Source organism: Sus scrofa, chromosome 4 (assembly GCF_000003025.6).
Source record: "Sus scrofa isolate TJ Tabasco breed Duroc chromosome 4, Sscrofa11.1, whole genome shotgun sequence".
NCBI classification, from domain to species: domain Eukaryota; kingdom Metazoa; phylum Chordata; class Mammalia; order Artiodactyla; family Suidae; genus Sus; species Sus scrofa.
In genome coordinates this window covers 2,241,341-2,267,610 of record NC_010446.5, presented here as the reverse complement: position 1 = coordinate 2,267,610, position 26,270 = coordinate 2,241,341, and the positions used below count along the sequence as shown (strand labels likewise).

The 26,270-nt window shown below is 59.2% G+C and overlaps 1 long non-coding RNA gene across 1 annotated transcript; it reads left to right on the top strand.

Moving 5' to 3' along the window:
- Window positions 17,415-24,396, top strand: LOC110260207. Its single transcript, XR_002343048.1, has 2 exons — window positions 17,415-17,743; window positions 24,147-24,396. It is a non-coding gene; the product is annotated as an uncharacterized LOC110260207 (long non-coding RNA).

Genomic DNA, 26,270 nt, shown 5'->3' with positions numbered 1-26,270 from the left:
TTTTATAACAGGTTGGCAGAATAGTGTATGACTGCAAAGCATAACAATAAGTATATTATAAGAAGAATTTGGGGTTAACATGTAGTATGCTCTTTAACTAGAAATTTTTCTGGGAATGTATTTTTAATGTAGTTTATGAAAGTGTTGGCATGTGACAGATTGGAAATCAAAAGAGCTGGTCCTTCACCACCACTAGTTTGAGAAGCACTAACCTAGGGGAGAAAGACCCCAAATAAGGAACCTACTTAAGAAATAAACATGATGTTAAAAAAAAAAAGCCCAACAGTGGTAAGGTCTACGAAGAAAACGAGTAGGGACAGGCCCCCTTTCAAACAGGGTGGTTGAGGAGGAGGAGGCGGTCGTGTGGACACGGGGGAGGGTGCTCAGGCAGAGGGGACAGCCTGAGCAAAGGCTGGGCAAGAAGAGATGCTTCAAGGATCACAGGACCGGACGCAGGGGCTGTGAGGTCAGAGCAAGAAGGGAGACACACTGTCCCATGGACGGCCACCCCTCGTGGGGCACGGTGCTCTAGAATCCCCAAGCCCTTTCACGTTCGCTGCATCGTTTCATCCTCTGGGCACTTCCGTGAAATCAGTGGACAGATGAGGACATTGGGGTCTAGAGAGAGGAAGGGACTTGCCCAGGAGTATAAGCCAGCGTGCCGTTAGGACTCAGGTTACAGGCACAGAAGGTCTGGCTCCAACAGACTTAAACTGCAAAAAGTTCAGAAATGGTTCATGCGACTGGAAGGTCCAGAAATAAACTGAGCTTCAGGTAAGGCTTGATCCTGGGGCTCAAGGTTTGATCCAGTCTGTCTTCAATGGTAGCAGCATGGCCGATGCACCTCCTGCCTTTTCAGCCTCCCTGGATGCCAAGAAGGAGAGAAGCCACTGGTTTTCTGTTGGTCCCGCAGAGGAATGAACCCATCTCAAGTCCCAAGAAGCCTCCCTGGATGGCCCATTGGTCCAGTGGGGTCATACGCCCACTCCCGAACCAGGGAGTACTCTGTGTTGATTGGCTTAGACATGTGTTTCCTGAACCAATCCCTGTGGCCAGAGGGTGGAGTTACCTTGGCTAGAATGTAAGAATAAGGCCAGGAACACCATGGAGGCCCAGGATGGGGAGGATGGAAGAGATGCTGGGGAGATGGCCGCTTCGTCCATCACAACCGGCAGCCGTGAGGGCTGGGATTGGGCCCCAGGGGTGACTTTTTCTACCAAATTATGCATTTTCTCTTCCTGTTAGATATGCTGTTCCCGGGGAGAAGCTAGGTCAGAAATGGCCACAGCAAGGCTCTGCTCTTTCACGTGAGGCAGAGTTGGTTGTCTAACCTGTCTCCTGACCACCCACTCACTGTGGGGCTGGTGCTGGGACCAAGCACTCAGGGAGGGAAGACTGGCCTGTATCAAGAAGCCCACAGGGGAGTTCCCATCATGGCTCAGGGGTAACAAACTCAACTAGTATCCATGAGGACTCAGGTTCCATCCCTGGCCTTGCTCAGTGGGTTAAGGATCCGAAGTTGCCATGAGCTGTCATGTAGGTCGCAGACGCAGCTCAGATCCTGCATGGCTGTGGCTGTGGTGCAGGCTGGCAGAGTGTCTCTGATTCAACCCAAAGCCTGGGAACCTCCATGTGTCGTGAGTGCGGCCCTAAAAAAACAGCAGCAAAAAGCGAAGCCCACGGGTTGGGGTTGGGAGACATCAGGACATCTGCTCAGTGCCCCTAGATGAGTGTGGGGCCATCCCTCCCAGGACTCAGGAGCCGCCTCCCTCACAGGGACAGCATGGAGCCTTCTTCTCCCTGCCCTTTTTGCCCTGGCTACTGGGATGCTCAGAGCACATCTGTGCCCCTTGGCTCTAAGCATTCTTGGGCTTGATTTCTGGGCTGCTTGCCTCTCTGCTCTGGCTTCACTGTCCTCTCTGGGGCTGGCTTTCAAGTCTTAGGCTGAGGGGTTAGAATTTTAAGAATGATGATTCCACTTAGTTTTGAAAATTGGAGGGAACCCCATTCTTTTAAAAGTTGCAGATCCTAGATCTGGTGGCAACCTTCCACCCCCACCATCCTCCCTTTGACTTGCCAGAAGATTCGGCTGTCTTCTCAGAACCAAGCCCCTGGTCTCTGCTGAAATATCTTGGCTGTTGTGTCAGGGGCCAGCTGCTCTGACCTTACTCAGGGCGGCCCCTCCTCTGTCCAGGGTCCTGCTTCTCCTCCCCGGAGCCCGGAACATCCCGCCTCTCCACGCCTCTGTGACTAACCTCACAGCTGGCACCGCAGCCCCCTGGGCAGGCCCCTAGAACCTGCTCGGTAGCAGCGGGGGCTCTGAATGCGGGAATGTGGCGTGGGGCTGTGACCTTGCTGAGCAGAGGGGCTGGGCGTCTTGGGGCTCCCCAAGCTCAGAACCCGAAGAGGCGTTCCTTCTCCCTCCCAGCCCACCGCGTTCCCAGGGAGACAGAGACTTCATGCCCTTCCATGTTCAAAGGAGCCAGTGGTTCCCATTTGATCCCTGGGCTGCTGGGACCAGGGGTCAGGGCCCCCCCCCCACCCCCCTCCTATGCTCCGGTTTCCTCGGAACAGACTCCGAGGAGCAGTGAGGATGTTTAATTAATTGCAATTACAATCTTCAAAGGAAGCCGAGAGTTGAAAGTTGTTCCTAATTGCTGTGTTGTGATGTCGGCCGGCTCCCCAAATTGATTGTGTTAGACTTTCCGATGGAGGATTATCTGAGTTGCTGCGAAGACCACTTGGCGTCCCTCCCCCTTCCGTGCAGTCTGTGTTCAGCCTGGAAGAACAACGAGGCCGGGGCCAGGCCGCAGCCCCCTTGAAGAGCTCAAGGCCAAGCTCAGGGCCTCCCCGAGGCTCTGGCTTAGGTGTGGGACTGTGGGCCACTCGTGTAATTCAGCAAATGTCTGCTGTTCCTGCCTCTGCAGTCGCCCTGCCGTTGGTGGGGTCAGTGACTCGTGCTGGCCAGCGAGTTGTGGTCACCATGGCATCTGTCGCTTCTGGGCAGAGCACTTACTGCCAGGGCAACCCTCTGGAGTCCTTTCTCCCTCTGCCATGTGATCGGTGGCACTGGTGACAGTGCCACCACCATCCTGAGTCCTGGGAGGCACCTGCAGCGGGAGTGAGAAATTGCCCGCTGTTGCCCCAGCCCTTGCGATTTGGGGGTGTTTCTTCCTGCAGCATCGCCTAGCCTCTCCTGACTGATACACGCTCCCGCAGGCGGGACTGGCTGCAGGATGTGTAGGCCCAGTGCAAAGTGAGACAGGGGGAGTTCCCTGGTCGCTCAGCAGATTAAGGATCTGGCTTCGTTACCGCTGAGGCTCCTATGGCTGCTGTGGTGCGGATTTGATCCCTGGTCCCGGAACTTTGGCCAAAAACAAAACAAAACAACACAATTAGTGAGAGCAGAGAGTTCAACCAACTCAGGGACGTGAGTGCCCAGGCCACCTGCCAGGACCTGGGTTCCTTCCTAGGTCTGCAGACGTGGACGTGTGACTTGGGCGAGTTGCTTCCTTTCTCTGGGCCTCAGTTTCCTCATCTGTAAAAGAGGCTCAGGGGGCTGTGAAGAGGCGTCATGGAGGCGGTTCTGCGGGGCCGTGGCAGGAGGGTTGGCGTGGCCCCCTCCGGCCCTTCTACAGCCTCCGTCTCCTGGGCCCCGAGGCTCCTTCTCACCTCTCCCTGAGGTCTTGCTGCATTTCAGACTCTCTCTCTGCCCTGGGACCTGGCGGGGAGTGGGGACTGGAGGCCCTGCCCTGGGAGGGAGTGGGTGGTGAGGGGCGGCGGGCAGGTGGGGGGGAGGCCCCCAGAGGGTGGATCTGTGAGCAGAGGGGAGGCAGAGGCTGGGGAAGGGAACAGGGGGCAGGGAATGGGGCAGGTCCGTGTCTGTCCGACACTGGGGCCAAGTGGGCGCAAGTGGAGGAGGCCAGCTTCTCAAGTGGGGTCAGGACCTGACCGAGGGGACTCTGGCTTGTCCTGTGGGTGGGTTTCCAGCCAGGATATGATCTCATTAATGCTTTAAAGTATGCATTCATAAGGGGGTGGTGCCAACTTTGCCCCAAGGGGAGAATCTGGTTCTTGGGGAGTGATGGAAGCTTACTGTCCCTGTGGGAAGCACAGGTATGCACTCTGCACACGCAGGTGCCCGGCTCACCTGTGCTGTTAACATTTCACGGGGGCAAGTCACGAAAACGTGTTTAAAAAGACTCCTTGGGTGTTGGGGGCAGATAGCAGAAGCCGGCTTGAGAAACACTGGCCTCGAAGGATCACTTGGCTGCTGTGGGTTGACAATAGGCTTGGGGGCGGGCCTGAGTGGAGGCGGGGAGCGTTGGAGGCAGTGGCAGAAGTCCAGGTGAGCCCTGCCGGAGATCCCAACGGAACGGGGGCAGTGCCAGTGGGCTTTCCTGAAGGTCAATGTGAACAGAGAGACAAAGAGCCAGGGAGGCCCAAGGTTGGGGATGGGGCTGGGGCTGGGGCAGCAGGAAGGGTGGGGTTTCCATGCCCTGAGATGGGGGTGCTGCAGAGGAGGCACCCTGGGGAGCTGGGGGCCCAGGGGTGGCAGGCTCAGCAGGGTGGAGCCTGAAGGCAGATGTGCGTGTTGGACACAGACTCAGCGTGGAGTTAGGGCTTGTCTGGTGGCGGCTGAGATGCTTGGATGGCGCAGGAGAGGGGCTCCTGGAGCCCCCCCGGCTGGGCAGCTTCTTATCTGTGAAATGGGCACGCCGACACTTGGCCTCAGGTCTGCTTCTTCTCCTAGGGGTGGGAACCATCCCCAGCAGGGGCTGCTGAGGTCCCTTTAAGACCTCGGTGCTGGGCTGTTGCCAGGGTGATGAGTGCTCCCGTGGCCTTTAATTACTGAGCGCTAACGAGCCCTGAAATTAAATTAAGAGGAGGAACTGGCGCCTAGGCACCCTTCTCCCAAACAACAGAGTTTGTGGGAGTCTCAGGGACAAGCTGGGGTGGAGACAGGACAAGCCCGGAGGGCAGGGCCTGGAGGTTTACAGGGTTCTGTCACTTTCAAGCATCTGCTGGGCCGGCCAGGGCCCCAGGACAGGGGCAGGGCGTGCCCTAGACCAGGCGGCTCCCACGTTCCCCATTTTCCCTGTAGGGGAGACTGAAATCTGCCCACGGCCGGGCCGAGGGACGCAGCAGGTTTCTGCTTCCTCAGATGGCCCTGGGCCCCGGCCTCTCCGATCCCTGGTCTCATCTGTGACACAAAGCGCTGGGTGTGCAGCTGGGGGTTCACCATGGTGCTAATTGGAGGACAGGCCGTGCAGCTCAGCCGGCTCAGGATTGCAGGGTCCCCAGGGGAGACCCGTCCTCTCCCCTAGCGCTCAAGGTCATGGGCTCGGAGCCTCAAGCCACCTGTGTCTGTCATGGATGAGAGTCCCTGGGGTGGCCTCGTCCCCTGCCCCCAGCCCTGTCGTCAGCCACCACCCGCTGGTGTCAGCTGGGAAGAGTCCTGGGAGCTCCCTCCTTCCCCTGATGCACATTTGTTCCAAGTCCCTGAATGTGCGATTGTCGCCCACCCTCTCCAGGCGAGCTTCCTCTACTTCTGCAGCCGAGTTCTGCACTCCTCACGGCTAATTGCTAGCGGGAGTCGTTTCTGTCAAGAGCCATTATTCCTGGGAAGAAAGAGAAAGAAAAGAAGCTTCCTTTCAGGAAGCCTGGCGTGGCCCCGGGAGGAACCATGCCAGACCCCAAAGAGGTCCCGGGCCGCTCCGCCCACTTCCAGTGGCTCCAAACCTCGTGGGGCCTCTGGCCTCTGCTGAATATTCAGGAAAAGGAGCACACCCATCACTTCACACGGTTTTCAGAAGTTGTTGTGAGTTTCCTTGAAACCAAGGAGAGGTTTTGCTTTTTTTCCTTTTTCGGCAACAACAGCTGGGAATAAGTTGACACTTTCTAAAAACTGCCACTTCTTGCTTGGGAAGGGAGCAGGGGCGGGAGTCCCCCACTCTCTGAGCCCCCAGGCCCAGCCTGGAGCTCGACCCCAGGACGGGTTGCCGCTGGGAGGTCGGGCTGAGCCGTGAGAGTCCCAGAGGTTGTGTGGAGGCTTTCTGCAGGTTGCCCGCGTGGAATGCTTCATCTGTGTTTTAATTTTTATTGGGTCTTCAATCAGTTTATTAACTGCAATATGTGGTTGGTATGTTCTTATAATCAGAGTATGAGGTCAATGTCTTTTAATCCTGACGGAAGCCACATCTGTGGACGGGGGGTTGAGGACAGGTGTGCAGAGCCCCGAGCTCTCATGTGCATGCGTGTCTGTGCATGTGCGTGGTTGTGCAGACGTGTGTGTGTGTGTGCGGGTGTGTGTGTGTGTGTGTCTGTGGTCTTTGTTCACAAATAATACAAAGGCTTTGCTGGTCCTGAAGCTGCCCCCCCCGCCCTGCCCCCTGTCTCCCAGCTCTCTGAGCTCTGTGATTGTCCGCCCATTTTACTGATGAGGACACTGAGGCTGAGAGGGCTCAGGGGAACTTCCAGAGTCCCCCAAGCTGAGAACCGGGCCAGCTGGGATACCTGTGTCCGCAAGAGCCCTTGGAAGCTGCAGAAGTCACTGCTGGGAGGGCCGCAGAGGTGGGGGCAGGACACAGTGTTTTGCGGTCCCTCCTGCCTCCCTCCGTCTCTTTGTCCCTCCTGGCTGGTCTTGGCCCTCTCACCAGCCCCACCTGCCCCATCCCCCTCCATCCCCCTCCATCCCCCCACCCGTCTTCCCTTTAAGCCTTTTCAGGGTGACCCTCCATTCCCCCACCCCGGCCCCCTGGGCTTCAGGAAGAGCACCTCTAAGCCCACCAAGGCTGAAGGGTGAGCATGGCTGCTGCGGCCCCTGGACCAGTTTCTCCTTGGCATCTCTGCCGATGACTCCCTGGCTCTCCCACCCCCAGGCCCACCCCAGGAACCAGGCACCTCCTCGCCCGCTGCTCTCCGGCCTCCGCATCCCTCTGGCACAGACCCGGGCACTCCTCCCCCGATGCTCTCTGGCCTCCCCTCCCTCAGCACAGATAATCTCCTTTTTTGCACACCTCCTCCAGGAAGCCTCCGTGGATCCTCCCACACCCCAGGTGGGGATCCCTTGGGGTTCTCCTGTTGTCTCTCTGAGTGATTCTCTCTGCTCGGTGCCATCTGTCCTGGCAGGGCTGTGCCTCGTGTGTCTGCGTGCCCAAGGCAAGAGGGAAACGCTGGTGAGGGGGCTGTGGACTAGAACCTTGGGCCAGAATTGGGCCCCACCCCTGCCCTCAAAGCTGACCTATGCCCCCCCTTCCCCCATCACCGGGGGGATGGCAGGTAGGCTCCACTGGCCTGGGCTGCCTCTGCCGAGGAGGTCTCCGCTGTGTCAGCTGCGATGCCTGCCCTGGGTGTGGGCGGGGAGGGGCTCCTGACCTTCCTGGGTCTGTAAACGGCCTGAGGGCCGAGTCCTCAGGGCGGAGGTGGGGCTCTCTCGTGTCTGTCAGTCTGTCCTGGCACAGGGCTTGAGCAGGGAGCTCGCCCAGTGGTGAAGGAGGCCAGAGCATGGGTGGGAGTGGGCAGAGGGCGGAGGGAGCAGCAGGAGAAGGGGCCGAGGGTGGGCCCCGTGGGTGAGGAGGGCGGGAGGATTGCACCTGTCCCTGCCTGGGCCGGATGGCCGGGGCATCTGCCCCTCTGGCTGAAGCTCTGGATGGGGTCAGGGGTGCCACTGAGAAGGGCCCTGGACTCTCAGCTCTCCTGGCAACATGCCCCACCCCCAACCTCTCTGGGACCTCCCAGCCAGCAGATTGTGGGGGGGGGCGGTGCTCAAAGCCACCCATCCCAGGGGCTCTTCCTCAGCCCTGCTGGACATGGCCTGGACCCCAGGGCTGCTCAGGAGGCCCAGCAGCCCCTCCCACCCTGGGGCACCCTGTGGGCGGGCAGTCAGCCCATGAGGGAGTGGACTCAGGCCCCAGGGGATGGTGCCCCTTTGGGATGCCCTGCAGCTGGACTGTGTCAGCCCAGCTTTGCACGCCTCTGTCCAGAGTCTGTGGACAGATGAGGCTGCCCAGCGCCTTCCGTACCTCCTGCCTCCAGAGAGGCTCGGGCTCACAGCCAGGCGTGTCCTCTTATTAGTTGTGCTCCTCCGGGCAAGGGCCTCCCAGCCTCAGTCCCCTCGTCTGTAGGATGGGGTGCTGCGGGGCCAAGTGCCAGGCTGCAGATACGGCTCCGGAGAACTCAGGGAGCTGGGGGAGCGGATCCAGCCGGCCCGCTGGGAGTCTCCGGACCCCAGGCATGCTGGGCCACCTCCGCAACGCTTCGGAGCCTCAGCGAAGGACCAGATGGTGTTTTGAGCATTTTAATAAGAGCTATTTGCAGTGTTGTCGCCATAAAAAAAATTCCTGCTTAATGAGCAAATGCATGTCGGCAGCGAGTTAAAGGCGCTTGGATGTTTTAAATATTATGTACGCCGCGTTCGTGTTAACAAACCTGATTTTTAATTACACCTTCCCCTGCTGCCTGGCTGGGCTGAGGGTAGGGGAAGGGAGAAAAAAATCAGGCAAAACAAGCGTGGTTTGCCATCAGAAGCGACAGCCAGTCTCTCTGGATCTCCCCTTTCGCAGACGCCACGCCCATGGGGCACCGGCGTCAGAGCCTGGTGGGATTCCAGGTGGCCTGGCCCTGGCTGACCTTCCTCTCTCAGCCACAGCCAGGGCACTGACCCTGGTCACAACTGGAACCCTGATCTTGGTCGTGAACTGAGCCCTGATCCCTGGCTGTGTACTGAGCCATGACCCTGATCGCAGGCTGAGCCCTGATCCCAGCCACACGCTGAACTCTGACCTTGGCCCCAGGCTGAGCCTGGATCCCAGCCACGATGGAACCTTGAGGGTGTGCGCGGATGGAGCCCTTAGACGCACACCCACCACCCCGCCCCTTTGCTGGAGCCTCCAGTGGAAACAGCAAGTCCCTTAAGGCTTTGGGAAGGGACCCTCCTTCTCTTCCCCCTCCTCCACAGTGTCTCCTCTGTGAGGCCGGGGTCCTTGTCCCTCCTTCAAAGACTTCTCTTCTTGGGGGCCCACGGCGCCCAAACTCATCTCTTCTTCCCCCCGCCTGCCCCAAACCTGCTCTCCTGCCACCCGCCCCCCACCCCAGCGGAGTTGGGAGTCCAGGCCTGGCTGGATCCCTGAGCCCTGAGGGAGGGACGGCGGCTTGTGTCCATTATCCGTGGCTCTGGCCGCTGAGCCCGGGATGCAGACTCCATCACAGACTTGCGGAATGCAGGGCGAGGTCCCCGTGTTTCCACCGCTGCAGAGGGGTGCGGCCGGGGCTGTGCTCAGGTCAGCCAGACCCCTGACATGGGCCCTGCAGAGGCCGCCCGGGGCAGGCTGAGGTTCACGAGCAGACCAGGCAACACACCGTGGATGAGAAGCCGTCCCTCCCGCAGGAGCCTGGGTCGCAGTGGTGGGAGACATGCAGGTAGAGGGTCGTGGTTGGTGAGGGTGGCTGGGAGGCAGGGTGGAGGCTGCTGGGGTGAGGGCACCTCGTGGCTGAGCCTGAATTGGGGGGAGGAGGTGTGGGGACGCGGCATTTGGGCACAAGAACAAACAGGGCGAGGGCCCGGAGGGCAGGGCGGGCTGGCGTGAGGGGTTGGGCCCAGCACCCTCTGTCTCGGGGCTTCTGTGGAAAGTGGGATCACGCCTCACTCCACAGACCTGCCCCTAAGAGCCGGTGCTGCTCCTGGAGGAACCAAACCCAGGAAATGCCTGCCCTCCCGGAGCTCACACCTTAACTTGCCAGCGCTCAAAGTGGGGCCCATGGAACCCCGAGGGGGCTCCCCAAGATGCTTTCAGGGACCCACATAGTAACACAGCCACCTTCGCAGTAACTCGCTTGATGTTTTGCCCCTTTGGTGTTGATGGGGCCAAACCAGGGCCCCGTGAAGGGCCTGATGCTCGAGCACAGGTCGCAGCGGTGACAACAAGTCTGCTCCTGGGCCTCCGCCCTTCAGGGCCACATGCCCGAAAACCAGGTCCCAATCCAAAGCCAGGTACCGTTGGCCTCACACGAGCCTGCGGGCAGTCCTTTCACTGTCACGGGAGCCTGGCACCCCCGCTGCCCCTTGGCCGCGCTCCCGGGGGCGTGGGGAAGAGCACCTGTGGCTCTATTTCGAGTAACAAGGTCACCTAGCCGCCCTTGCCCAGGAGAACGTGGCCCTGGCAGCATCCCCATGTGTGGCCTTACATCCAGATGTCACCTCTGGCTCTGTGACCCTCTGTGACCCTCCTCGGCCTGGGTCCTTCCTGGGTCTGGGTCCTGGGACCGCAGAGGCCAGGCCAGTGTAGAACGGGGAAGAGGCCGTGGCAAGGCTGCAGCATCAGGGCACCCGGGCTCAGACCTGCCGCCGCCGCCCACCGCGCAGCCCCGTGGCCCTGGGCACTCGTCACCTCCCAGGACCATCCTCTCACTGGAACACGGGACAGTTGCGCCCCCCGCCCCCGAGGTCTTGGAGATCCAGAGTGTCTGTAAGGTGCTGGCCTTTGCAGAGTTCTAAAAATGACCCCATCTTTCCCGCAAACCTTGCGGAAGGGCCCCAAGGTCGGTTTTCAAGAGGAGGGCATAGAGGTGCGGGGTTTGGAGCTGGCCTGTCCAGGGCTCCAGAACGACCAGGGGCTGCGGCCAGGCCCGCCTGGTGCCGAGGCCCTTGGGGCAGCCCGATGCCCCTCCCCTGTCTGCTCTCAGACCCCACGGGGTCCTCCCTGGGTCCTCCCCACCCCAGTTTGCAGCTCAGGCCTCGGCAGGGCCCACTCCTCAGGGTGGCTCTCCCGTTGCGGGAGCTGCCGTCTCATCACCGCGTGCTGCTGACCCAGAGGCCAGCTCAGAGGGACAGAGGAAAGGCTGGCCTGTGCCTACGCTGCAGCCACAGCTTGGCAAAGATTTCTTGAGCTGGGGGCTTTCTGGGTTTTTTTTGGTCACAGAGGCCTCACCCCTCTCCCCGTGGCCCTGGTGGTGACCTGGGTCTAGGTGGAGGCCGTTGGGATGGACAGACAAGAGGCAGGATGGACTCAGGACACAGATCCAAGGTGTCAGGACCTTTGGACGGATAGACCGTTGAATAGGGTGGGGCTCAGAGGAGAGGCCAGGCCTCCAGGCGGCACCACACCTGGCTTGGAGGGGCAGCAGGCGGGAAAGGCACCTGCCCCCTGGGGAGCGCTTGGATCCCCGATTCCACTTAAGATGTCCCGAGGGGGTTCCCTCCCCCACTCCCAACCCCTCAGGAGCCACCTGAGCCCCAGGCACATGTGGCCAAACCAGGGGGCAGGGCGGCTCTCAAAGGTGAGCCGACCGGAACCCAGACTCACCGGACGGGGGGGGCCTTCTTCCTTCCAGCCTGGGCCTGGCACACCCAGGGCTCTGCATTGCTGTGGGGTTGAGGCCAGCTGTCCAGGACACGGGCTTGCAGGCAGGCTGCATGGCGTGAGGTCACTGGGTTCCCGGCCTGGGCCCTGCCTTGACTCCTGAGTGACCTTGGATGCTCACTGACCTCTCAGCAGTACCACCGACTAGTGAGGGGCCAGAGGACTGCTCCAGCCCCTCCAGCCTTCATCTCCTGGGATTTCGGGAGGTTCATGGGGCCTGGGAGGCAACTGCCTCTCCTGCTGGCCACGATGGGGCAGAGCTGGCGGGTCCCTGGGCGTCAGAGCTGCTTGAACATTCAGGCTCAGAAGGAACATGCTGCATAAAAATAGCAGCCCGGAGCTGATGAACATATGCTGCCTCCCGGGGGGCTGCGGGGAGGGCGGGGGCCCCTGTTGGGCTCAGAGCTGGAGGCCTTGCAGCTCCCAGGGGAGGGTGTCGCTGGCACCCACGTGGCGATGGCAGACGGGAGCTGGTGCTGATGAGGCACCTACTGTGTGCCAGATGCTGCTGCGTGTTGTCTGCGGTTGCTCGAGGGCCTGCCAGCAGGTGTGATTATCCCTTTCCCCGCTAAGGAAACCGAAGGAAGAGGCCCATGACGGCCGGGTCACTCACGGAGGCGCAGAGCTGCTGGTCTGCCCGACCGCAGGGAGGGGGTGATGCTGTTGGCTTGGGTGGGACAGGCTCACTCACACCCACCTACTCACCCATCACCCATTCATCCACCGGCCCACTCACCCATCCTTCCATCCACCCAGCCATCTTTCTTTTCTTTCTCTTTCCTTTTTTTAATTGAAATAGATTGATTTATAATGTTCTGTTAGTTTCCGGTGTACAGCAAAGTGACTGAGCTACACACACACACATACACGTGTGGATTCTTTCTCATATTGTTTTCCACTATGGTTTATTACAGGGTATAAAACGGTTCCCTGTGTTGTACAGGAGGCCCTTCCTTATCGCGTGTCGCTTTTATACACAGCAGCTTGTATCTGCTGATGCCAACTCCGAGCTCATCCCTCCCGCTCCCTTTGCCCGTTGGTCACCATGTTTTCTATGTCTGTGAATCTGTTTCTGTTTCATACATCAGTTCATTGCATCATCTTTTTGGATTCTGCATATAAGGTATCATAAGGTATTTGTCTTTCTCGGTTTGACTTACTTTACTTAGTATGATAATTTCCAGGCCCATCCATGGTGCTGCCAATGGCATTATTCCATCCTTTTTTATGGCTGAGTAATATTTCATTGTGCACATGTACCAGGTCTTATCTGTTCATCCATCTATCTGCCTGTCCATCAGTTACTGGGCTAGATGCTGAGTCCTCATCTCAAATTAGCCTGGCTCGTTTGTACTATTGGCCATGGCCAGCGAGCCTTCTGGGCCTCAGTTTCCTCTTCTCTGCAATGGAGGGGCCTAAGTCGAGGCCCCCGACACTCAGGCTGAGAATGAAAGCCACCTCCTGAGCTCCGTCCCCCGTCAGGGCCACTCATCTCCTTCCTAAATCCAGACCCTAGATCCCGGCCAGCCTGCCTCCCCCTCTCTCCTGTCTTGCCTGCGTCTCCTGCATCCCTTCCCACACAGGCTTGTCCTCCTCGCTCCCACTCCTGGGTCTGGAGGATGGCCTGGCGAGGTCTGTCTTCCTCGGCCCTCCCTCTGCCTTCCTAGCACGGGGGTTGAGGGCATGGACTCCGAGCAGGGCTCTTGACCCTGGCTCACCGATCTCCCCGAGCCTCAGTTTCCCCGTCTGGGAAAGGGGGAGTCCCCACCTTCACAGGTGGTTGGGAAGATTCAGTGAGACTGTGGACCCAAAACCCTGGGCACAGGGCCTGGCCCACGTGGGTGCCCACGTGTTGTCTGTATCCTGACGCAATATCTCCTGGGCACCCACTGAGGGCTGGGCCCCGTTCTGGGGTCCAGGGACCCAGAGCTCATGAGTTAGACTTTCAGGCCCCACTTGCGGGATACCAGGTCCAGATGGGCCCCTGATAAGCTAGAGGACACCAGCCACGCAGCGTCTTCAGTGACCGGAGGTGAGGTGGGCAGCTCCACGGTGGGGCGTCCAGCTTTGGCGGCTTTACTGTCGCCTTTGCTGGGCCCTGGCATTGGGCTATGTCTCTCGCCATCCCTGGGGTGGCTCTGAGGAAGGGGCACACCGTCGGAGTAGGGAAGGGGCCACCCGTACTCCCTTCCCAGTCCCCTCGTGTGTGATGGGGACCCTGATGGGGTGGGACCCTGTGTGAGGCTGGGCCCCTCTCCCTCTGATAGGACACAGGCTCAGTGGTCAGAAACGCAAATCTATGCTGGTGGAGCTTGAGCAGGGCTGGGGACCCCTCTGGGCTGGGGGCTCTCCGGGCATTGCCCCCTGGGGTTCGGGAAGTCCTTCTCCCCTCTGTCCCAGCTTCCACCTGCTGTGGCTCCCACTCGCAGCCTCCTTGGAACCTACTCACGGCATCCGGAGGACCAGGGAGAGCTCAGGGGGCTCGGGGGCTCAGACGGCTGCACACTCGCTTGCTCCCTGCAAAGTGTCTTCCAGACGCTCCCAACAGCCAGAGCTGTTGAGGGGAAGCTGGAAGCAGCCTCTCAGGGAGCGGAAGAGGCAGCTTCTGACAGAGAAAGGAGCTATTACCTGAGCACCGCGGGCCCCGCTCCGCAGCGCTCTCCTCCAGAGTGGGATTAAGGGGGACGAGGGGGGGACAGTTTCCTTTCCTTTCCCTCATCGGAGGCTCGGGGTCAGACAGGGAGCTCTGAAAGCACGTCCCCTGCTGGGGGCCTTCAAGCTGCCGAGGACTCGAGGGTCCCCAGGCCCCTCACTGCTTCCAGGTGGAGTCTGCAAGGTAACGCTCGGGGAGCAGAGGTCAGCGACTGCCCCTCCCGTAAAGGTGGTGAGGCTGGCACTACCCTGCGTGCCTCTGCTCATCACAGACAGACGCCCCCCTGGAGGGGGAGGGGCACAGGGGGGTGGCACCAGGTGACCCACTGCAGCTCCTCCCTCACTGCTTCCTCTTTGTCCCCCACCTGACCCAGTGGCAGCTGGGACCCCGCCAGGGCTGCTTCTGCGGGAGGTGGGAGGCGGGTGGGCCGACCGCCGGGATGCTTCTCATCTGCTGCGTCGCTGTGATCCGCCAGCTCCACGCTGGCTGGAGGCGGAGCCCTCTGGAGGGCAGAGGTGCCCCGTGCCCTTTTGGAAGCCAACAGGTTTGGTTTGGAGGGACCTGGACTCTGACAAGGGCTCAACACTGTTCACTGCTAGAGGCCAAGCTGCCGAAAATGTAAAATTTCTAATTAAAATAGAAATTAATCCTCTCCCCCAACTCCCTGCTATCTCCAGCCGGATGAGCAAAAGTTTTATGCTGCTAATTAATGTTATCACCCGTTAGCTTTATTTACATAAGCAGATATAATTCACATGGCTTTGCAGGAGCTGATGGGGAAATTAACAAAATTTTTTTAAGTTGAAAAAATTAATTACCTTGATCCTCCCTCTTGTATTCTAATCACAGACTTGCAGGGTCCCGCTTTGGCGCGCCCCGAAACCCTGGGCTGGCGCCTTCTTTGAGGACGGCGAGCTCGTTCCAAACGGAGGGAGAAAAAGTTGGAAATTGACGCGGAGCAGCTTGGAAGGAAAGACAGTGCCGGCCTTACATGAAAGGCCCGATGGATGTGATAATTATTTGTGGTTTCTGGCGTGGGTGTTTTTGATACCCAGTTAAAGAGACTTTGAAAAACTTGTGACGTTCCAGGCAGATCAATAAATCACACTAACGGCTCTGGAGTTGGGCCGGAGGACACCCGGGTGACTCTCCCCTCCCACGGGCTGGCCTGGGGGTCTGGGGTCAGCTGTCACCTTGCTATCTGAGGCCCGGGCTTCTGAAGCGCCCTGGGGGGAGCCGTGGTTTTGGGGGAGGTTCGAGTCTGTTTGGTGACTGCATCTTCGGTTACTCCCCAGGAGGCTCCATGCCCAGGGGTCTTCTGAGAGGAGAAGCAGCCAAGAAGAATGGGGCAGGAGGCCGGGGTCTCGTCCTTCCAGGGAATGTGGCGAGGACCCCACTAGGCTGCTCTTTCACTCTGAGGAAATGGAGACTCAGATATTCTAACAGACTGTCTGCTGCCTGGAGACTCCTGTGTAAAGGTTATGAGTGGTTTCTAATTGGGCCCCATGAGGTAGGTCTCACAGTCAATCATCAAACACTTGGTGGACTGTGCTCTATATGGGTGCGTGGAGGAGGGCAGGCTGCCCGGTCTGGCCCGGGGGTCAGGGAGGAGTTCCTGGAAGAGGGGAGACCGGGTCAAGGCTGCGCGCCCGCCGTCGGTGCCCAGGCCCCGACCACGTGGCCCCTGCGCAGTGCTCTGCCTCATGAGGCGGATCCACTGGTCTCCGCCCTTCCTCCAGCCCTGGACCTCCCCACGTCCACTCCTCTGTCTCTGCCGTTCCATCCACCTGGCCGCCCTGCCAGTCCCTCCCGCCTTGGAGACCTGAGCCATCTGTAGCCCTGCCCCAAAGTCACCTGGTCCAAGAAGCATCCTCGTGTGTGCGTGGTGCTGGGAGAGCGTCTCCTCTGAGCCCCGTGCTCCGCTGCCCACCTCAACGTTCGCCCGCTTCGGCCACGTGGCTGCTGCTCGTTTTCTTCTCCTTCCGACTCTAAGCTCCTTGGGGCCTCATCCCAAGCTGGGTCCCCACTGTCCCCTGTACGGCACCCAGGTGGCTGGCAGAGGTTGGCCACATTCTCCAGTGGGCACAGGAGCAGAGGGCACACGTGGGTGCCAGCCTGGCTCTGCCCAGGATTGGGCACCAGTCAGGGAAACCATTTACCCTCTGGGGCCTCAGGTCCTTATCTGTGACGCGAGGGCAGTGCCCTTGTCCTGTGTGTCCAGGGCTGCTGGGAAGGCATTGCCTGGCCTCCTGGCCTTAGCAGTGTGCCCCTCCCCAACCCCCGTCTCTTTACCTCCTGCCGGGGGAGGACAGCTGACGGTGACTGTCCCCTCCCACCGGCCGGCCTGGGAGTCTGGGATCAGCTGTCACCTCGTGATCTGAGGCCTGGGCTTCTGAGGAGCCCTGGGTGGATGAGAAAGGACGTGGCTTCTTTCAAGGGACGAGAGCCTCACTTTGAAGCGCCACCCTCCCCCGCCCCGTGCAGAGAGCAGCTGCGCGAGTCTGAAAGAATTTCCTACCCCAGAGAGAGTCGGTGTGTGTTTTTTCCCCTCCTTGAATGAAGGAAAGAAATGACTCTGAGTAGAGCATAATTACCCAAATTGAGGCGGAAATCAGTGCTGAAAGGGAGAGGAATGAAGAGGATCAGCCAGGAAGCGCCCCCACCCCCGCCGCCCCACCTGCCAGGCCGCCGCCTCCCTGTCCCGGCCACGGCCACAGCCGCGGGCGCTGCTGTCGACGTGGGTCCTGGCTCCAGCGGCCTGGCCCCTCCCCTGCCCCCAGCGAGGGTCCTGGGGGTGCTCTCCACCCCCGATGGCCTGGTGGAAACCAAATTCTAAAAATTTGCATTTTGCATCACCAAATGGTAAAAGAGTCTTATAATTCTTTTTTCTTTCCTCTTTTGAAAATTATACTGGTTTTACCTGCTTGAAAGATTGGATGATACTTGGGAGCAAAAGAAGGCAAGATGAGGCTCAGGCACCGCGCTCTCAGAGCCCCCTCCACCCCAACGGGGGTCTTCCGGAAGGTTTGTCCTCAGGGGAAGCCGCCGTGGGTGATGGGGCTGTTTCCACGGGGACCCCACAGCCCCTACGGGCTCCTCAATGCCTCTCCAGGGGGCTGTTCTCAGGGGCTGGCACCCACCAGGCCTTTGAGGAGCCAGGAGCCCATTTCTGGCTGCAGTTCTGCCGATGCCTGGGGCGGAGAGGGGCCCACCTGGCCGACACCTGGGTCACAGCAGGTCACGCAGGCTCCCAGAGGAACTTGGCGAGGAAAACCTGGCTAACTGTGTTTGAAGACAGCTGTTTAACATAAACGCAGTCTGATTGGGGAGTAGGTCGCAAACCGCCCACAGCCCATCGACTTACGGCGTCGGGCTTTTTAGTTACACTCACAGGGCGCCGTCAGATTTAGAAGGTTTTCCTCACGGCACCAAGACACCCCGTCACCCCCGCCCCACCCCCAGCCATCCCCGTCGCCACCAAGCACCTGCCCTCTGTGCCTGCCTTTGCCTGTTCTGGACCTTTCGCACCAACGGAGTCGCACGGCGTGGGGGCCCGTGTCCTGCGTCTCTCGTGGAGCCTCTTGCTGTCAAGGTCCGTGCCCCTGAGGCCCGTGGCAGGGCTTCCTTTTTTACGGCCAAACCCCGTCCTGCTGTGGGGGTGGACCACGGTTGTACCTGCATCAGGCGATGGACTGTCGGGCTGTGTCCTGTCCGCCGTGGCTGGTTTCAGGTACGTCTGCTCTGAACATGCAGCTGTGGGTGTGTGTGGACGTGCGTTGGGGTTTCTCTCGGAGGCGTTCCTAGGAGCGGCCTGGCTGGGTCATGTGGTGACTCCGCGGTTACCTTTCTGAGGAGCCACTGGGCTCCCCCAAAGCAGCTGCATTGTCTTCCACCCCGCCCGCCTGTGCGAGGGTCCACTTTGCCACCTCCTGGCCGACACGTACTATCTATTTCTGGTTTTGCCGAGAGTCTGTGGAGCGGAGTCCCGCAGCGCACCGGCCAGCTACCTGGGGCCAGGCTGGGGTGCTCATGACTGTTGGTTTTTAAAGAAATACTTTAATTAAAAATTTTAAAAAATTAAGGTATAGTTGACTACCGTGTTGTGCCCATTTCTGCTGTCGAGCAAAGCGACCCGGCCACACATGTAAACACGCAGCCTTTACTACCTGCCGTCGCGGTCTGTGCCAGGAGGCTGGGTATACAGTAGGACCTCATTGTTTATCCATTCCAAATGTAAGAGTTTGCACAAATACTTTAAGTGTTCAGAGCAGTCTTAAGTTTACAACCAAACTGAAAGGGAGGTACCGGGGTTTTCTGCCGTCGGGGTCCTGCACCCCCATGTCCGACCTCCCCACCATCGACGCCCCAGCAGAGGGTGCATTTGTCCTGATCATGGAACCTCCACGGACAGGCTGTCATCACCCAGAGCACGCTGGCCGCCTGCAGGCTCCTCCCTGGTGGCACATGTCCTGTGGGTTTGGGAAAATGTGTGATGCCTGAGCCACCATTGGCGCGTCATGCCGAGTGGTTTCTCGCGCTGAAATTCTTCCTGCGCCGTCTATGCATCTCTCCCGCCACCACCTCTGCTTTCACTGATCTTTCTGTTGTCTCCATAGCTTTGCCTTTTCCAGGTTGTCATAGAGTTGGACTCTCACAGTCGGCAGCCTTTTCGGATGGACGTTTTTCGCTTAAAATATGCATTTGAAATGAAACCATGTGTTTTCATGGCTTGATGGTATATTTCTTTTTTCTTTTTTTTCTTTTTTGGCCGTGCCTGTGGCATGTGGAAGTTCCCAGGCCAGGGATCGAACCTGCCCACAGCAGTGACAACGCTGAGTCCTTAACTGCTAATTTGCCTCTTGGACTAATGGCTGTCTCAGTCAGGCTAGGCTAGGCTAGGACACAGTAACACACAGCCCCGTGTCTCAGGGACTCGACAAACTTCATTTCCTGCTCGTGCAAAGGCATCTGAAAGTCGGTGATGGGGGCACTCTGCTCTCACGCTCCTGGGGCTCGGCCGAGGGGGAGGCGAGAAGCCTGTGTAGCTGCGGTGGCTGTGTCCAGTCCTAGATAGCGGAGTTTCCAGTGTCACAGTGGACCGTCAGAGAGGTGCTTTCAGTTTCAAGATGGGCCTTCGTGTTCCTTTTGGTGCAGGGCCTCTGAAGCAAGGGAGAGAAGAACCTTCGGTTACACCCATTTGCTGGATGTGGAGATGGAGCACGAATGAGCTCAAGGGGAGCTGGACTTGGGTCCCTCCTACTGGGCTGCGGGGAAAAGGCGCAGAGGCTTTAGGGCTGATTCTCACGTCCTAGATTGATGATTTGTCAATGGAGGCTGGTTTGCTGCCCTGCGCCCTGGCCTCAGTGACGTAAGGATGGTGGGGGTGAGCCTGAGTCTCTGCTCCAGGGAGTCACCCTCGGTCCAGGATGACAGAGCCTGGGTCTCTGCTCCAGGGAGTCACCCTCGGTCCAGGATGACAGAGCCTGGGTCTCTGCTCCAGGGAGTCACCCTCGGTCCAGGATGACAGAGCCTGGGTCTCTGCTCCAGGGAGTCACCCGATGCCCAGGATGACAGCCCCACCGTCTGGAACGGGGGCACCGCAGGAAGGGAAGGCAGGATAGCTGGCTGCTCTGTGCGTCTGCCCAGAGGAGACATGGCATCTCCCCCCGCCGTCCGCTAGGAGGTGAGGGGTCAGGCAGAATGTCTGGGGACTCCACGGTCCTGGTCAGGGACCCTGGCAAGGGACTCTGGGGAGAGGGCTTCCTTAGAGGTACAGTGGGGATTGCGGTCTTGCACTGAGGTGTGTGGGCATGAGATGTGATCATGATACAAACAATTGGTGCTTGATAAATGCTTGGAGCCCAGCCCTGGTGTTGGATTTCGGGGAGGGGGACCCTGGCGTCCTGGAGCCCCTGGATTGCCTGAGTGAGGGAGCCAGGAAGGGGGCCTCGGGGGTGGGTTTTGCTGCCGGCCTGCATCGCTGGGGGTGGGGGGGTTGTTTAGTGGCTCACGTTCCTCTCCAGAAAGTGACATTTGGAAGGAGGCGGGCCTGGGGCTCACTTAACATTTGAGTGCCACTGCTGAGTGCTCCCCGGGGCCAGCCAGGCGCGTCGGCAGTGACATTAGCTGGGCTGCAGGAGCTGGCACAGACGTGCAGGCAGGATTTAGGAGCTCCAGAGGGGTGCTTAACTCGGCAGCTTCTTTGTCCTCCTGCCCCAGCAGGGACAGAGGGATGGAGGCCAGGAAAACAGCCTCCTACCTGCCGCCTGGACCTCACTCCACAGGCCATGTGTTGGGTCAGGGACCCCGCCAGCTGTCACCCAGCCTCCCCCGTGGGCCTCCTCTCCCTCCTGCCAGGCCTCAGCTCTGGGGGCCGCAGGGATGATCTGTGCTGCTGCTGTCGTCCACAGGCAGCAAGGAGGAGGGCGGAGGGGACCCGGAGTCGCAGGAGAGCTTTCGGGGGCAGCTCTCCCCTTCTTCTGATCTGGAGGAGCTGCGTGGCCCCTCTGCAGCCTCCTCCCTGGTCAGCCTGGAGCCCAGAGTCTGGGCCCCACCAGGTCTTGAGCCTTCACAGAGCCCCGGCCAGTTGCTCCCAGCCAGGGACCTGGAGGAGCGACGGACACCTCCCGCTGATGGCCTGACCTCGCCTGCCCGCTGCCCAAGGGCCCAGAGCCGGTCTTTACCCATCCAGTCCTGTGTGTCGGGCCCTGACGGGGACCTGGGGAGAGCACGCGGCAGGGAACAGGATATTTCTCAGCAGTGGCGGGTGCAGGAAGGGAGAGCACTGGGTGGGAGGGGGGAGGGGCTGGGGTCTTCTTACAGGGCGGGGGACCCTCTGGAGAGACCCTCTCGCCTATCCTTGGTGCAGCTGGCACGCAGTAGGTCTGCAGGTCATGTCTGTGGCGTGCAAGGCTAAGCGAGAGGCTGAGAAGTCCCTGCGCCGGCAGGGAGCTCCCCGCCCCCATCCCCCGTGTACACCGCTGTCCCCTCGTGCTCAGAGTGGACCTAGAGCCTGGTTCTGGTTTGCTCCCTTCCTGCAGATCCCTGTTCCCCTGGGTCCTGGTGGGCTTCCAGGAGGGCAGGGAGCCAGTCACCCTTCCGAACCTCCAGGGTGTGGCCTGACCCGCTCTTGCCCCTCTGTGGGGGTCCCCTTCTGGCCCCTGCTCACTGCCTCTCTGAACGGCTCCTCTGCTGCCCTCACCCCTCGGGCCCCTCTCCCGTGGGCTTGGGCGGACTCCCAGCTCCCGGCTTTGCAAGGCTCTCTCCACCCCGTCCTCTCTCTGGAGAGCAGCTGAGCCCCACCTGCGGCTTCCTTCTCAACAGAGGCAAACCTAAGTGGGTTTTGTGTTAAATGTTCCACTGACTCATTCTCCAATTTAACCTCATCACACCTTGAGACGAGTCCCGGAATTGCTTTGTGGGTTTTCTTTGCTTGCGGCGAACCTGCACATATTACTCTGAAAAATCAGAGGCCAGCAGCAAGGGACAGGCTGACCCCAAATCTAGACCCCTCCTCTCCATTCCCACTGCTGCCTGCTTCCCCCAGACATGGGCCCCGCAGTGCTGCTCTGACGTGGCTGCCACCGGCTCCCTGGGGGGAAGCGTGGCTGGCTGGCATCGTGAGGCTCTACCGGCAGGGCTGACGCTCCACCTGCCCCACACCCCCTACCCCGGCCAAAGGAGGCTGTCATGTGCCCTCTAGCACTCCGTGTTTGGAGCGGAGGGTGGAGCTGATCTCAGTGGCAGCCCCCAGGAGACTCAGTCATTCAGTCACTCAACGAACGTTCATCAAGCTCTTGCTTAGATCCCTCAGCCTCCAGGCGACATGGAAGGGCAGGCGGGCTCTGCTCCCTGGCCCTGATGGCTTCTCAGCCGGATCCCCGGATCTCTTGAAATAGGTGAACATACCTGCTCTTTCGGGATCGGTGGTTGAGGATGCAAAATGAATTCGTTCTGAGTCAAGCCAAGTGCAAATGACGGTGACTCTGGACAATTAGGTTTCGCATCCCTCTCCCCGGACATTTGTCAAGGAGGCTGATTTTTGTCTAATGGTGTGACCCTCTCACTCCCCAGACCAGAAGTGAATGGTGTGTGTGTGAGTGTGTGTCAGAGAATGTTGGTGTTTATTCCTGTGCCAAGAGGGAATGCTGGATGAGTGTGTGTGCACGCGTGCACGTGAGCGAGTGGGTGCCTACCCACATGAGCGCACCTGCAGGCACCTGTTAAATTGTGTGTGTGTGTGTGTGTGTGTGTGTGTGTGTGTGTGTGGAGGTGAGGACTGTTCCCAGCTCACTGTGGGGCTCACTGTGGGGCCGAGCAGACACTGGCACTGAGTCAGCCACATGAAGGGGCTTGGAGCATGCAGGGCAGGAGCGTTTGGCGGGCACTCAGGGATGGGCAGCACCCACTGGGCCTTGGAGATGTGTGTGCGGTGTCCCAAGGGTGGGGAGCCACATGAACCAAAGTGTGAGGTCACCTCCCTTTGATGTGTTTTGTCATGGCTGTGCCACCGGCTGTGTCCTCCTCCAGGTGTAGAGGGGCCTCGGCATAATCTTTGGGACCACCGTCGGCATTGTCCTCACCATCACGGCACCTGTCACCGTGAGCTGCCCTTGTCCATCTGCAAGTGGCTTTGGCGTCTGCCATCTCGTTTACAGGGTCCTCCCATCAAGCAGTGAGACCAGAAGGGACAGGTGTTATACCCACTATATAGATAAGGACACTGAATGGGAGTGGGGAGATGGCCTGGCCGGCAGGCCAAGGGTGGACCACAGGCACTGTGCTGGACCATGCCGCCGATGGCCACTGAGAATGGACAGACAGATCGTGGAGGGCTGACTGGAGCAGGTGCTCTGAGGAGATGATTTAGAATCGGTCATCTTAGACCTGAGGCTCTGGGGTCTGAGCTCTGCACTGCTCCTCTGAGACTTTGGCCAAGTCTTCTTGGCTCTCTGGCCTCAGTTTGTCATCTGTAATGTGGGCACAACCTGGACTTTCCCAAGGCCCTTTCTTCTCTGAATTTTTGTGACCTTGACTTGAGGCCCAGCCTCTTCCCTGAACCTGACCCTGACCCTTGGCAGGTGAGGTGGCAGGGCTGGCAAGGGGCTGGGTTCCAGCTGTGGACGGTGGGGCCAGGGGATGACAGCAAAAGCCAGTGCAGGTGTTGGTCTCAGGCAGCTGCCATCCTGAGCAAGCTGGGCTGGAGCGAGAGGAGGAGCCGTGAGCCTGCCGGTGGCCCAGCCTGGTGACGCAGCTTCTGTGATGAGGGAAGGGCGGAGGGATGCCCCCAAGAAGGGCCAGAAGGGAAATCTGCCTGCTTCTTGCAGCTGGTGGCTGGTTGCCTGGGGAGGCAGGTGGCCAGGTGGCTGACCCATCCAGCCCCCTCAGGGGATCTTTCTAAAACCACAGATAAGCTAAAGTGCTGGAGCTAGGTCCGCCTGTGTGGCTCTTGATGGCTAACTTCAATCTGTGGAGTGTGAACAAACGCAGCAGGGGACAAAGATCCACCCATTGGGGGGAAAATGGTCTGACAGCCACATGGCCAGAAAGCTCACAGTATTGAGCTGTGGGGAAATGGGGGAGGCACCCGGTGTCTCTCTCAGGACTAGGTACCGGACAGCACAAGGCAGACATTTGTGCCATCGACAGAGTCTGGGTGACTCCATGTAGGACTGACACGTGCAGTTGCTCAGGTTGTGCATCTCACAATTCTAAGGTGAATAGCAACCCCTGTGCCATGTGAGGTTATTTCGTATGAGGTTTGAAACCCAGGGCTGGCCAGGGTTCTCACCCTCCCTGCTGTGCCAGGGATGCTAAGGCTGCTATGCCTTTAGGTCTGCCCTGTTCAAAAGTCCCCGCTTCTGGGTAACTTTGCCAGAGCCCTGCGAGAAGGCTAATTGCTGCCTTCGCTGTTGTGATAGGCCACAAGTGGCCACAGAGTTCCTCTCCTCTTGTGTCCCTGTCCCTTTGCCGTGGGACCTCGCAGCTCTTCCCATCAAGAGGCAGAGTCATTTTTCCACCCCTTGAGTCCACTTTGGGCTTTTTGAGCTGCTTTGGTTGATGGGGCAACGGGAAACGTGACAGAAAAGAGGCTCGAAACGTGCTTAAGCTTTGGGACGTGCTCTGTCTTGCAGCTCTTGGGGACCCAGGGGTGACGTGTGAATGAGCCTGGGCTGGACTCCTGCCTAATGAACAGCACACAGACCACCTACCTCCAATACCCCCGTGGACAGATGCCGGACACCAGAGTGAGGCCAGCGGACGGCACAAGCACACATGCCCCCAGGCGGTGTCAGTGGTGCCCAGACGAAACCATGTGGCTGAGCCCTGTCCTGATGACCAACACACAGATTTGTGAACAAATACGTGGTTACTGCTTGAAACTACCTAACTCTGGGATGGTCGTTATGCAGCAGTAGCTAACTGATACACCTGTGTTCCCACGGCATTTCATTCACGCATTATTATTACTGCTTGGATAATCCTCGTGGTAGTGACATCACACTCCCTGGGGTCCTGGTTAAAAGAACAAACCTCAGAGTCAGAATGACTTGGATTCAAAGCCCTGCTCTGATGAATCCTGGCCTGGGGTCTGGATGTGTCACTTAACCTCTCCGAGGCTCAGATTCCTCATCTGAAAATGAGGATTAAAAATATTCAGTTCCAGAGTTCCCATCGTGGCTCAGTGGTAAAGAACCTGACTAGTATCCATGAGGATGCGGGTTTGATCCCTGGCCTCACTCAGTGACTTAAGGATCTGGCTGGCAGCTGTAGCTCGATTCAACTCCTAGCCTGGGAACCTCCACATGCCATGGTGTGGCCCTAAAAAAAGACAAAAAAAAAATTAGATTCAATTAGATTCCAAGCTCCCTGGGTTATTGTGGTGATTAGACATGAAGACACTGCAATCCCAGGGCACAGCGTCACAGTAGGTAGTGTCCCTCCTACCGGTCTATACATGACCCTTTGTGGCTCGTCCCAGGAACCCCGTGACCTGGGTGCAGGGAGGGACTCGCCCGGCCATATGGGTGCTGGGACCGAGCACGCCCACAGCCTGAGTACCCCTGCTGCTCGGAGGCCCCTTCCTCCACCCCCAGGGCTTACCCTTTTGGGGAGAGCTGCTCCCCCGTTTGTTCAGGGAATACTTTTCTTCATCGTTCATCTTGGCATTTGTTGTTGACATTCCGAGAACAGTCAGACAAGACGAATGTCCCATCTTCAGGACGCATAGGCAGCTTGCTCCCCTCCCTGTAAATTCTACCTATCTGGTGCCTGCGCAGGCCGGGGGCGGGGCGACGGGAGCTGGCCCTGCGGGAACCCACTGCTGGACAGAGATAACGCTCTTACATTGGATGCAATTACAGCTGGCCTGGGGAGCCCTGGGTGCTGTGCCAGCCTGTGCCATCTGAGCCTCGGGCCTGAGTTAGCTCGCAGGTGGATGCCCTGCCCTGCTGCTGTTGCCCTTGTGTGGTCACCTCTGACCTTGATCTCCTTCCCGTTGGGCGGGGTGATTCTCCTCTGCTTGCACTTAGCAGATACTCCGTAAATGTGGCCTCTCGTCCCCTCTCTGCTTTGTCGACATGGGTGCCTCGGGCTGCGGGGTTCACGTGCCCTGGGCGCCCCTGGACCCTGCACTGGGACCAGGGGTGGATGTGGCCCTATCGGGGAGACCCCATCTCCCACCTCAAGTGGCCAGGGTCCAGTTTGGGGCCAGAGAGAGGCCCGCAGTTGTCATTGGCCGAGCTGCGGGTCTTCAGAGGGCGCTGGCATCCATCATCTCACTCGACCCTCCCCATAGCCCAGCGGGAGCACAGCTGAGGACTGGACGTGCTGTGGAGCCCCGGCTCCCCTGCGGATGGGCTGTGTGGCCTCAGGGGGTTGCTTGGCCTCTCTGGGCTTCAGTCTCTGCATTTGTAAAATGTGGTGATGGCAATGTTGGTGGGAGGCTGAAAGGAGGAGGCACAGGCTCCTGCTGGCATGGCACCTGCTCTGCTCAGTAAGTGTAACTCTTCCGTATCAATGTACCCATTTTCTAGGTGAGGAGACTGAGGCCCAGGAAAGTATTGGGGAGGGCTGGAAAGAGAATGCCAGGCAGGGAGAGGGTGTGCCTGGCAGAGGGAAAGATGACCACAGCTGGGGCAGTCAGGGAGGGCTTCCTGGGGGTGGTGGAAACTGGGTCAGGCCTCACAGCACAGGCTGTGGGGTGGTGAGAGGCCTCTCCCGTCCAGGGGAGGGAATGAACTAGACCCTTGACAGCC